The 13317-nt window shown below is 43.2% G+C and overlaps 2 pseudogenes; both read left to right on the forward strand.

The window, feature by feature from the left end:
• The first annotated feature begins 444 nt into the window (after nucleotides 1-444).
• Nucleotides 445-1451, forward strand: LOC132482916 (ferritin light chain-like; annotated as a pseudogene).
• Nucleotides 1452-11029: 9578 nt separating this feature from the next.
• Nucleotides 11030-12036, forward strand: LOC132482917 (ferritin light chain-like; annotated as a pseudogene).
• Nucleotides 12037-13317: the final 1281 nt, after the last annotated feature.

Consider the following 13317-nt stretch of genomic DNA (forward strand, 5'->3'; position numbering starts at 1 on the left):
AAAATGTCATCAAGAACATAGGGGTAAGACAGGAATAAAGACACAGACCTAGTAGAGCATGGACTTGAGGATATGGGGAGGGGGAAGGGTAAGCTGTGACAAAGTGAAAGAGCGGCATGGACATATATACACTACCAAATGTAAGGTAGAGAGCTAGTGGGAAGCAGCCGCATAGCACAGGGAGATCAGCTCGGTTCTTTGTGACCGCCTGGAGGGGTGGGATAGGGAGGGTGGGAGGGAGACGCAAAAGGGAGGGGATATGGGAACATATGTATATGTATAACTGATTAAATTTGTAAAATAAAAAAAATAAAAAAATATAGTGAAAAAAAAAAGAAGGAATTCAAGCAGCATTTAGAAGCAGAGAGCAACCCCTTGCTGACAGCCAGCAAGGAAACAGTGAACCTCTGATCTACAGCCTCAAGGAACCAGATTCTGCCAACAATGGGAATGAGTTTGGAAGCAGATTATCTCCCAGACCCTCCATATAAGAGCCCAGCCCAGCCCAGCCAACACCCTGGCTTCAGCCTTGTGTGATCTTATACATAGGATGTAGTTGAACCCACCTAGACTTCTGACCCATAGAACTGTGTGCTCACGAGTGTGTACTGCCTTAAGCTTTGAAATTTGCAGTCATTTGTTATGCAGCAATAGAAAATTAAGAAAAGGACTGATAAGATTCATTCACTGCAGCAGAGGAGGTTAGGGTGTAGGCAGTGTGCTAGGCAGTGCTTTGGATCTGTCTCTTGCTTCAGTAGTGTTTGGGTGGAACAGACCCACATGGACATCCCCTGCTCCAGCCTCTGGTCACCCTCCAACCTTTTTTCCAGTCACAACCTTCAGAATCAGCCACTCAGCTCCCCTTGGTCACCGGGACCAACCAACACCACTTTTTGAGCTTAACTGCTTTCTACCGATCAACCACGAGTTTCCAGATTCGTCAGAATTATCACACTGAGGTGGAGGCCCCTGTCAACCCCCTGGCTGACACACAGCTGAGGGCCTCCTACACCTCCCTCTCTCTGAGCTTCTATTTCGACTGCGACAACGTGGCCCTGGAGGGCATGGGCCACTTTTTCTGTGAATTGGCCAAGGAGAAGTGCGAGGGAGCCAAGCATCTCTTGAAAACACAAAACCAGCGTGGCAGCCGCGCCTTCTTCTAGAATGTGCAGAAGCCATCTCCAGATGAGTGGGATAAAACCCAGGATACTATGGAAGCTGCCGTGCTTGTGGAGGAGAACGTGAACCAGGCCCTTGTGGACCTGCGTGCCCTGGGTTCTGCCCACGCAGACCCCCGCCTCTGTGACTTCCTGGAGAGCCTTGTCTTAGATGAGCAGATTAAACTCATCAAGAAGATGGGTGACCACCTGACCAACCTCCGCAGGCCGGCTGGTCCCCAGGCTGGGCTGGGTGGGTCTCTCTTCGAAAGGCTCACCCTCCAGCATGACTAGGTGCCTCTGGAGCCCAGCGACCTTTGAGGATCCCCTCTGGCGTCAGGGTTTCTGCCTGAAGCCCCTCCCTGCAGCCACTAGGCAGCTTTTTAACTGCCCTGGAGCTCTCTCCCAAGCCTTGGACCAAATGGAAACCATAAAGCTTTTTACAGCAAAAAAAAAAGAGTGGGGTATAGTAAGTAATGCATTATGCTTGGAATACATTGGAGACACTTGGAAAAGCAAGCACTGCTGGCCAGGCGATTTCTCAGCCATGTGAAATCCTTCCTTCATTTGGAAAGTCTTGGACTTGGAACTGTCACTGGTGTTCCTATAGTCTGGCACCTCAAAAGCATGACCATTTAATTTTATTCTCCACAGATAATTTGCAAACATTCAACAAGGGAAGGAAATGGAAGCAGGAAAATTTTTATAACTGGCTTCTTTGTTCAGAGGAATTGTGCTTGCTTACTACTTTGTAATTTGCCCACTAGAGACTAAAGGAAAACTCATTTGGATGTGTACCAAATAAGAAGCAGAAGGTTGCAACTGGATATTATAACTGTCCATTACTTATCTTATTAAAGAGGGATTCAATTTTTCTCAACAATCAAAAGTGGAAACAACACAAATGTCCATCAGCAGATGAATGGATAAACAAAATGTGCTGTATACAGTACAATATCACTCAGCTTTAAAAAGGAAATAAAGTCTGATATGCTAAAACACAGATGACATTATGCTCAAAGACATCATGCTAAGTGAAATAAGCCAGTCACAAGAGGACAAATATTGTATGATTCCACTTATATAAGAAATCTAGGGTAGTCAAATTCACAGAGACAGAAAGTAGAATGGTGTTGTCCAGGGGCTGGGAAGGGAGGAATGGGGAGTTGGTGTTTAATGAGTTCAGAGTTTCAGTTTTGGGAGATGAAGGTGTGGAGATGGTTGGTGGTAATGGTTGTGCAACAATATGAATGTACTTAATGCCAATGAATACAGTTAAAAGTAATTAAAAGGTTAAATTTTATGTTATGTATATTTTGCTGCCATTTTTTTTAAAAAGGGATTACATAAGCTTCCCTTCTTCAGAAATCATCATTCAGTTGTGTTAAAGGAATTTCACTGTGGGTGACTTTCTATAATAAAACTCCTTCTATTCTCATCTAAAAAAAAAAAAAAAAAGAAAAAGGCATGGATCATTGTGATGAAAAAGGCATGGAGCCTTGTCATGCCAGGGTTCATGGAGCATACTGACGACAAGTGTCAGGGAGCATTGTGATGACAAGTGTATTGAGCATTGTGAGGACAAAGGTCATGGAGCATTGTGATGAGAAGACAATGGATAAATGTGATGATGAGCATCATGGGGTGTTGTGATGATAAGTGTTATGCAACATTGTGATAACCAGGGTTTGGAGCATTGTGATGACAGAGGTCATGGAGCATTTTGATTTCATTGTGATGACAATAGCTTGAAGCATTATGATGATGGGCATGGTGCATTGTGATGACAAGGTTCATGGAGCATTGAGATGAAAAGGGGCATGGAGCATTGTGATTACAGGGGTCTTGGAGCATTGTGATGACAAGGGCATGGAGCATTGTGATGAGAAGTCCATGGAACATTCTGATGACATGCGTTATGGAGCTTTGTGATGACAAGGGCATGTTGCATTGTGATGACAGGGGTCTTGGAGCATTGCGATGAAAAGGGCATGGATCATTGTGATGAAAAAGGCATGGAGCCTTGTCATGACAGGGTTCATGGAGCATATTGACGAAAAGTGTCAGGGAGCATTGTGATGACAAGTGTATTGAGAATTGTGATGACAAAGGTCATGGAGCATTGTGATGAGAAGACCATGGATAATTGTGATGATGAGTGTCATGGGGTGTATGATGATAAGTGTTATGCAACATTGTGATCACCAGGGTTTGGATCATTGTGATGACAGAGGTCATGGAGCATTTTGATTTCATTGTGATGACAATAGCCTGAAGCACTATGATGATGGGCACGGTGCATTGTGATAACAGGGTTCATGGAGCATTGAGATGAAAAGGGGCATGGAGCATTGTGATTACAGGGGTCTTGGAGCATTGTGATGACAAAGGCATGGAGCATTGTGATGAGAAGTCCATGGAACATTCTGATGACATGCATCATGGAGCTTTGTGATGACAAGGGCATGGAGCATTGTGATTACAGGGGTCTTGGAGCATTGTGATGGAAAGGGAATGGATCATTGTGATGAAAAAGGCATGGAGCCTTGTCATGACAGGGTTAATGGAGCATACTGACAACAAGTGTCAGGGAGCATTGTGATGACAAGTGTATTGAGAATTGTGATGAAAAAGGTCATGGAGCATTGTTATGAGAGGACCATGGATAATTGTGATGATGAGCGTTATGCGGTGTTGTGATGATAAGTGTTATGCAACATTGTGATCATCAGGGTATGGAGCATTGTGATGACAGAGGTCATGGAGCATTTTGATTTCATTGTGATGACAATAGACTGAAGCATTATGATGATGCGCATGGTGCATTGTGATGACAGGGTTCATGGAGCATTGAGATGAAAAGGGGCATGGAGCATTGTGATTATAGGGGTCTTGGAGCATTGTGATGACAAGGGCATGGAGCATTGTGATGAGAAGTCCATGGAACATTCTGATGACATTTGTCATGGAGCTTCGTGATGACAAGGGCATGGAGCATTGTGATTACAGGGGTCTTGGAGCATTGTGATGACAAGGGCATGGAACATTGTGATGAGAAGTCCATGGAACATTCTGATGACAAGCGTCATGGAGCTTTGTGATGACAAGGGCATGGAGCATTGTGATTACAGGGGTCGTGGGGCATTGTGATGAAAAAGGCATGGATCAGGACTTCCGGGTAAGATGGCGGAAGAGTAAGACGCGGAGATCACCTTCCTCCCCACAGATACACCAGAAATACAGCTACACGTGCAACAACTCCTACAGAACAACTACTGAACGCTGGCAGAAGACCCCAGACCTCCCAAAAGGCAAGAAACTCCCCACATACCTGGGTAGGGCAAAGCAGAGAGATTCCCGCAGAGAGGAGCGGTGCCGAGCGGCACTCACCAGCCCGAGAGGCTTGTCTGCTCCCCCGCCAGGGCGGGCGGCGCTGGAGCTGAGGCTCGGGCTTCGGTCAGAGCGTAGGGAGAGGACTGGGACTGGCGGCGAGAACTCAGCCTGAAGGGGGCTAATGTGCCACAGCTAGCCGGGAGGGAGTCCGGGAAAACTCTGGAGCTGCCGAAGAGGCAGGAGACTTTCTCTTCCCTCTTGGTTTCCTGGTGTGCGAGGAGAGGGGATTAAGAGCGCCGCGTAAAGGAGCTCCAGAGACGGGCGCGAGTCGCGGCTGAAAGCGCGGAGCCCAGAGACGGGCGTGGGACGCTGGGGCTGCTGCTGCCGCCGCCAAGAAGCCTGTGTGCGAGCGCAGGACACTGTCCACACCGCCCTTCCGGGAGCCTGTGCAGCCTGCCACTGCCGGGGTCCCGGGATCCAGGGGCGGCTTCCCTGGGAGAACGCACGGCGCGCCCCGGGCTGGTGCAACATCACGCCGACCTCTGCCGCTGCAGGCACGCCCCGCACTCCGTGCCCCTCCCTCCCGCCCGGCCTGAGTGAGCCAGAGGCCCCGAAGAGGCTGCTCCTTTAACCCTGTCCTGTCTGAGCGAAGAACAGACGCCCTCCGGCGACCTACACGCAGAGGCGGGGCCAAATCCAAAGCTGAGACCCAGGAGCTGTGAGAACAAAGAAGAGAAAGGGAAACCTCTCCCAGCAGCCTCAGAAGCAGCGGATTAAAGCTCCACAATCAACTTCATGTACCCTGCATCTGTGGAATACATGAATAGACAACAAATCATCCCAAATTGAGGAGCCAGGAGTCAGTGCTGTGCCTCTGAGGTGGGAGAGCGAACTTCAGGACACTGGTCCACAAGAGACCTCCCAGCTCCACATAATATCAAACGGCGAAAATCTTCCAGAGATCTCCATCTCAACACCAGCACCCAGCTTCACTCAACGACCAGCAAGCTACAGTGCTGGACACCCTATGCCAAACAACTAGCAAGACAGGAACACAACACCACCCATTAGCAGAGAGGCTGCCTCAAATCATAAAAAGTCCGCAAACACCCCAAAACACACCACCAGACGTGGACCTGCCCACCAGAAAGACAAGATCCAGCCTCATCCACCAGAACACAGGCAGTAGTCCCCTCCACCAAGAAGCCTACACAACCCACTAAACCAACCTTAGCCACTGGGGACAGACACCAAAAACAACGGGAACTACGAACCTGCAGCCTGCAAAGAGGAGACCCCAAACACAGTAACATAAGCAAAATGAGAAGACAGAAAAACACACAGCAGGAGAAGGAGCAAGATAAAAACCCACCAGACCTAACAAATGAAGAGGTAATAGGCAGTCTATCTGAAAAAAAATTCAGAATAATGATGGTAAAGATGATCCAAAATCTTGGAAATAGAATAGACAAAATGCAAGAAACAGTTAACAAGGACCTAGAAGAACTAAAGACGAATCAAGCATCGATTAAAAACACAATAAATGAAATAAAAAATACTCTAGATGGGATCAATAGCAGAATAACTGAGGCAGAAGAACGGATAAGTGAGGTGGAAGATAAAATAGTGGAAATAACTGCTGCACAGCAAAATAAAGAAAAAAGAATGAAAAGAACAGAGGACAGTCTCAGAGAGCTCTGGGACAACATTAAACGCACCAACATTCGAATTATAGGGGTTCCAGAAGAAGAAGAGAAAAAGAAAGGGACTGAGAAAATATTTGAAGAGATTATAGTTGAAAACTTCCCTAATATGGGAAAGGAAATAGTTAATCAAGTCCAGGAGGCACAGAGAGTCCCATACAGAATAAATCCAAGGAGAAATACACCAAGACACATATTAATCAAACTGTCAAAAATTAAACACAAAGAAATCATATTAAAAGCAGCAAGGCAAAAACAACAAATAACACACAAGGGAATCCCCATCAGGATAACAGCTGATCTCTCAGTAGAAACTGTACAAGCCAGAAGGGAGTGGCAGGACATACTTAAAGTGATGAAGGAGAAAAACCTGCAACCAAGATTACTCTACCCAGCAAGGATCTCATTCAGATTTGATGGAGAAATTAAAACCTTTACAGACAAGCAAAAGCTGAGAGAGTTCAGCACCACCAAACCAGCTTTACAACAAATGCTAAAGGAACTTCTCTAGGCAAGAAACACAACAGAAGGAAAAGACCTACAATAACGAACCCAAAACAATTAAGAAAATGGGAATAGGAACATACATATCAATAATTACCTTAAATGTAAATGGACTAAATGCTCCCACCAAAAGACACAGACTGGCTGAATGGATACAAAAACAAGACCCATATATATGCTGTCTACAAGAGACCCACTTCAGACCTAGAGATACATACAGACTGAAAGTAAGGGGATGGAAAAAGATATTCCATGCAAATGGAAACCAAAAGAAAGCTGGAGTAGCAATTCTCATATCAGACAAAATAGACTTTAAAATAAAGACTACTAGAAGAGACAAAGAAGGACACTACATAATGATCAAGGGATCAATCCAAGAAGAAGATATAACAATTGTAAATATTTATGCACCAAACATAGGAGCACCTCAATACATAAGGGAAATATTAACAGCCATAAAAGGAGAAATCGACAGTAACACAATCATAGTAGGGGACTTTAACACCCCACTTTCACCAATGGACAGGTCATCCAAAATGAAAATAAATAAGGAAACACAAGCTTTAAATGATACATTAAACAAGATGGACTTAATTGATATTTATAGGACATTCCATCCAAAAACAACAGAATACACATTTTTCTCAAGTGCTCATGGAACATTCTCCAGGATAGATCATATCTTGGGTCACAAATCAAGCGTTGGTAAATTTAAGAAAATTGAAATTGTATCAAGTATCTTTTCCGACCACAATGCTATGAGACTAGATATCAATTACAGGAAAAAAGCTGTAAAACATACAAACACATGGAGGCTAAACAATACACTACTTAATAACGAAGTGATCACTGAAGAAATCAAAGAGGAAATTAAAAAATACCTAGAAACAAATGACAATGGAGACACGACGACCCAAAACCTATGGGATGCAGCAAAAGCAGTTCTAAGAGGGAAGTTTATGGCAATTCAATCACACCTTAAGAAACAGGAAATATCTCGAATAAACAACCTAACCTTGCACCTAAAGCAATTAGAGAAAGAAGAACAAAAACATCCCAAAGTTAGCAGAAGGAAAGAAATCATAAAAATCAGATCAGAAATAAATGAAAAAGAAATGAAGGAAACGATAGCAAAGATCAATAAAACTAAAAGCTGGTTCTTTGAGAAGATAAACAAAATTGATAAACCATTAGCCAGACTCATCAAGAAAAAAAGGGAGAAGACTCAAATCAATAGAATTAGAAATGAAAAAGGAGAAGTAACAACTGACACTGCAGAAATACAAAAGATCATGAGAGATTACTATAAGCAACTCTATGCCAATAAAATGGACAACCTGGAAGAAATGGACAAATTCTTAGAAATGCACAACCTGCCAAGACTGACTCAGGAAGAAATAGAAAATATGAATAGACCAATCACAAGCACTGAAATTGAAACTGTGATTAAAAATCTTCCAACAAACAAAAGCCCAGGACCAGATGGCTTCACAGGCGAATTCTATCAAGCATTTAGAGAAGAGCTAACACCTATCCTTCTCAAACTCTTCCAAAATATAGCAGAGGGAGGAACACTCCCAAACTCATTCTACGAGGCCACCATCACCTTGATACCAAAACCAGACAAGGATGTCACAAAGAAAGAAAACTACAGGCCAATATCACTGATGAACATAGATGCAAAAATCCTCAACAAAATACTAGCAAACAGAATCCAACAGCACATTAAAAGGATCATACACCATGATCAAGTGGGGTTTATTCCAGGAATGCAGGGATTCTTCAATATACGCAAATCAATCAATGTGATACACCATATTAACAAGTTGAAGGAGAAAAACCATATGATCATCTCAATAGATGCAGAGAAAGCTTTTGACAAAATTCAACACCCATTTATGATAAAAACCCTGCAGAAAGTAGGCATAGAGGGAACTTTCCTCAACATAATAAAGGCCATATATGACAAACCCACAGCCAGCATCGTCCTCAATGGTGAAAAACTGAAACCATTTCCACTAAGATCAGGAACAAGACAAGGTTGCCCACTCTCACCACTCTTATTTAACATAGTTTTGGAAGTTTTAGCCACAGCAATCAGAGAAGAAAAGGAAATAAAAGGAATCCAAATGGGAAAAGAAGAAGTAAAGCTGTCACTGTTTGCAGATGACATGATACTATACATAGAGAATCCTAAAGATGCTACCAGAAAACTACTAGAGCTAATCAATGAATTTGGTAAAGTTGCAGGATACAAAATTAATGCACAGAAATCTCTGGCATTCCTATATACTAATGATGAAAAATCTGAAAGTGAAATCAAGGAAACACTCCCATTTACCATTGCAACAAAAAGAAAAAAATATCTAGGAATAAACTTACCTAAGGAGACAAAAGACCTGTATGCAGAAAATTATAAGACACTGATGAAAGAAATTAAAGATGATACAAATAGATGGAGAGATGTACCATGTTCTTGGATTGGAAGAATCAACATTGTGAAAATGACTCTACTACCCAAAGCAATCTACAGATTCAATGCAATACCTATCAAACTACCAATGGCATTTTTCACAGAACTAGAACAAAAAATTTCACAATTTGTATGGAAACACAAAAGACCCCGAATAGCCAAAGCAATCTTGAGAATGAAAAATGGAGCTGGAGGAATCAGGCTCCCTGACTTCAGACTATACTACAAAGCTACAGTAATCAAGACAGTATGGTACTGGCACAAAAACAGAAAGATAGATCAATGGAACAGGGTAGAAAGCCCAGAGATAAACCCACGGACATATGGTCACCTTATCTTTGATAAAGGAGGCAGGAATGTACAGTGGAGAAAGGACAGTCTCTTCAATAAGTGGTGCTGGGAAAACTGGACAGGGACATGTAAAAGTATGAGATTAGATCACTCCCTAACACCATACACAAAAATTAGCTCAAAATGGATTAAAGACCTAAATGTAAGGCCAGAAACTATCAAACTCTTAGAGGAAAACATAGGCAGAACACTCTATGACATAAATCACAGCAAGATCCTTTTTGACCCATCTCCTAGAGAAATGGAAATAAAGACAAAGATAAACACATGGGACCTAATGAAACTTCAAAGCTTTTCCACAGCAAAGGAAACCATAAACAAGACCAAAAGACAACCCTCAGAATGGGAGAAAATATTTGCAAATGAAGCAACTGACAAAGGATTAATCTCCAAAATTTATAAGCAGCTCATGCAGCTCAATAGCAAAAACACAAACAACCCAATCCAAAAATGGGCAGAAGACCTAAATAGACATTTCTCCACAGAAGATATACAGACAGCCAACAAACACATGAAAGGATGCTCAACATCTTTACTCATTAGAGAAATGCAAATCAAAACTACAATGAGATATCATCTCACACCAGTCAGAATGGCCATCATCAAAAAATCTAGAAACAATAAATGCTGGAGAGGGTGTGGAAAAAAGGGAACACTCTTGCACTGCTGGTGGGAATGTGAATTGGTACAGCCACTATGGAGAACGGTATGGAGGTTCCTTAAAAAACTACAAATAGAACTACCATATGACCCAGCAATCCCACTACTAGGCATATACCCTGAGAAAACCATAATTCAAAAAGAGACATGTACCAAAATGTTCATAGCAGCCCTATTTACAATAGCCCGGAGATGGAAACAACCTAAGTGTCCATCATCGGATGAATGGATAAAGAAGATGTGGCACATATATACAATGGAATATTACTCAGCCATAAAAAGAAATGAAATTGAGCTATTTGTAATGAGGTGGATGGACCTAGAGTCTGTCATACAGAGTGAAGTAAGTCAGAAAGAGAAAGACAAATACTGTATGCTGACACATATATATGGAATTTAAGAAAAAAATGTCATCAAGAACATAGGGGTAAGACAGGAATAAAGACACAGACCTAGTAGAGCATGGACTTGAGGATATGGGGAGGGGGAAGGGTAAGCTGTGACAAAGTGAAAGAGCGGCATGGACATATATACACTACCAAATGTAAGGTAGAGAGCTAGTGGGAAGCAGCCGCATAGCACAGGGAGATCAGCTCGGTTCTTTGTGACCGCCTGGAGGGGTGGGATAGGGAGGGTGGGAGGGAGACGCAAAAGGGAGGGGATATGGGAACATATGTATATGTATAACTGATTAAATTTGTAAAATAAAAAAAATAAAAAAATATAGTGAAAAAAAAAAGAAGGAATTCAAGCAGCATTTAGAAGCAGAGAGCAACCCCTTGCTGACAGCCAGCAAGGAAACAGTGAACCTCTGATCTACAGCCTCAAGGAACCAGATTCTGCCAACAATGGGAATGAGTTTGGAAGCAGATTATCTCCCAGACCCTCCATATAAGAGCCCAGCCCAGCCCAGCCAACACCCTGGCTTCAGCCTTGTGTGATCTTATACATAGGATGTAGTTGAACCCACCTAGACTTCTGACCCATAGAACTGTGTGCTCACGAGTGTGTACTGCCTTAAGCTTTGAAATTTGCAGTCATTTGTTATGCAGCAATAGAAAATTAAGAAAAGGACTGATAAGATTCATTCACTGCAGCAGAGGAGGTTAGGGTGTAGGCAGTGTGCTAGGCAGTGCTTTGGATCTGTCTCTTGCTTCAGTAGTGTTTGGGTGGAACAGACCCACATGGACATCCCCTGCTCCAGCCTCTGGTCACCCTCCAACCTTTTTTCCAGTCACAACCTTCAGAATCAGCCACTCAGCTCCCCTTGGTCACCGGGACCAACCAACACCACTTTTTGAGCTTAACTGCTTTCTACCGATCAACCACGAGTTTCCAGATTCGTCAGAATTATCACACTGAGGTGGAGGCCCCTGTCAACCCCCTGGCTGACACACAGCTGAGGGCCTCCTACACCTCCCTCTCTCTGAGCTTCTATTTCGACTGCGACAACGTGGCCCTGGAGGGCATGGGCCACTTTTTCTGTGAATTGGCCAAGGAGAAGTGCGAGGGAGCCAAGCATCTCTTGAAAACACAAAACCAGCGTGGCAGCCGCGCCTTCTTCTAGAATGTGCAGAAGCCATCTCCAGATGAGTGGGATAAAACCCAGGATACTATGGAAGCTGCCGTGCTTGTGGAGGAGAACGTGAACCAGGCCCTTGTGGACCTGCGTGCCCTGGGTTCTGCCCACGCAGACCCCCGCCTCTGTGACTTCCTGGAGAGCCTTGTCTTAGATGAGCAGATTAAACTCATCAAGAAGATGGGTGACCACCTGACCAACCTCCGCAGGCCGGCTGGTCCCCAGGCTGGGCTGGGTGGGTCTCTCTTCGAAAGGCTCACCCTCCAGCATGACTAGGTGCCTCTGGAGCCCAGCGACCTTTGAGGATCCCCTCTGGCGTCAGGGTTTCTGCCTGAAGCCCCTCCCTGCAGCCACTAGGCAGCTTTTTAACTGCCCTGGAGCTCTCTCCCAAGCCTTGGACCAAATGGAAACCATAAAGCTTTTTACAGCAAAAAAAAAAGAGTGGGGTATAGTAAGTAATGCATTATGCTTGGAATACATTGGAGACACTTGGAAAAGCAAGCACTGCTGGCCAGGCGATTTCTCAGCCATGTGAAATCCTTCCTTCATTTGGAAAGTCTTGGACTTGGAACTGTCACTGGTGTTCCTATAGTCTGGCACCTCAAAAGCATGACCATTTAATTTTATTCTCCACAGATAATTTGCAAACATTCAACAAGGGAAGGAAATGGAAGCAGGAAAATTTTTATAACTGGCTTCTTTGTTCAGAGGAATTGTGCTTGCTTACTACTTTGTAATTTGCCCACTAGAGACTAAAGGAAAACTCATTTGGATGTGTACCAAATAAGAAGCAGAAGGTTGCAACTGGATATTATAACTGTCCATTACTTATCTTATTAAAGAGGGATTCAATTTTTCTCAACAATCAAAAGTGGAAACAACACAAATGTCCATCAGCAGATGAATGGATAAACAAAATGTGCTGTATACAGTACAATATCACTCAGCTTTAAAAAGGAAATAAAGTCTGATATGCTAAAACAAGGATGACATTATGCTCAAAGACATCATGCTAAGTGAAATAAGCCAGTCACAAGAGGACAAATATTGTATGATTCCACTTATATAAGAAATCTAGGGTAGTCAAATTCACAGAGACAGAAAGTAGAATGGTGTTGTCCAGGGGCTGGGAAGGGAGGAATGGGGAGTTGGTGTTTAATGAGTTCAGAGTTTCAGTTTTGGGAGATGAAGGTCTGGAGATGGTTGGTGGTAATGGTTGTGCAACAATATGAATGTACTTAATGCCAATGAATACAGTTAAAAGTAATTAAAAGGTTAAATTTTATGTTATGTATATTTTGCTGCCATTTTTTTTTAAAAAAGGGATTACATAAACTTCCCTTCTTCAGAAATCATCATTCAGTTGTGTTAAAGGAATTTCACTGTGGGTGACTTTCTATAATAAAACTCCTTCTATTCTCATCTAAAAAAAAAAAAAAAAGAAAAAGGCATGGATCATTGTGATGAAAAAGGCATGGAGCCTTGTCATGCCAGGGTTCATGGAGCATACTGACGACAAGTGTCAGGGAGCATTGTGATGACAAGTGTATTGAGCAT

The sequence above is a fragment of the Mesoplodon densirostris genome, unplaced genomic scaffold (genome assembly GCF_025265405.1).
Source record: "Mesoplodon densirostris isolate mMesDen1 unplaced genomic scaffold, mMesDen1 primary haplotype scaffold_35, whole genome shotgun sequence".
Lineage (NCBI taxonomy): Eukaryota > Metazoa > Chordata > Mammalia > Artiodactyla > Ziphiidae > Mesoplodon > Mesoplodon densirostris.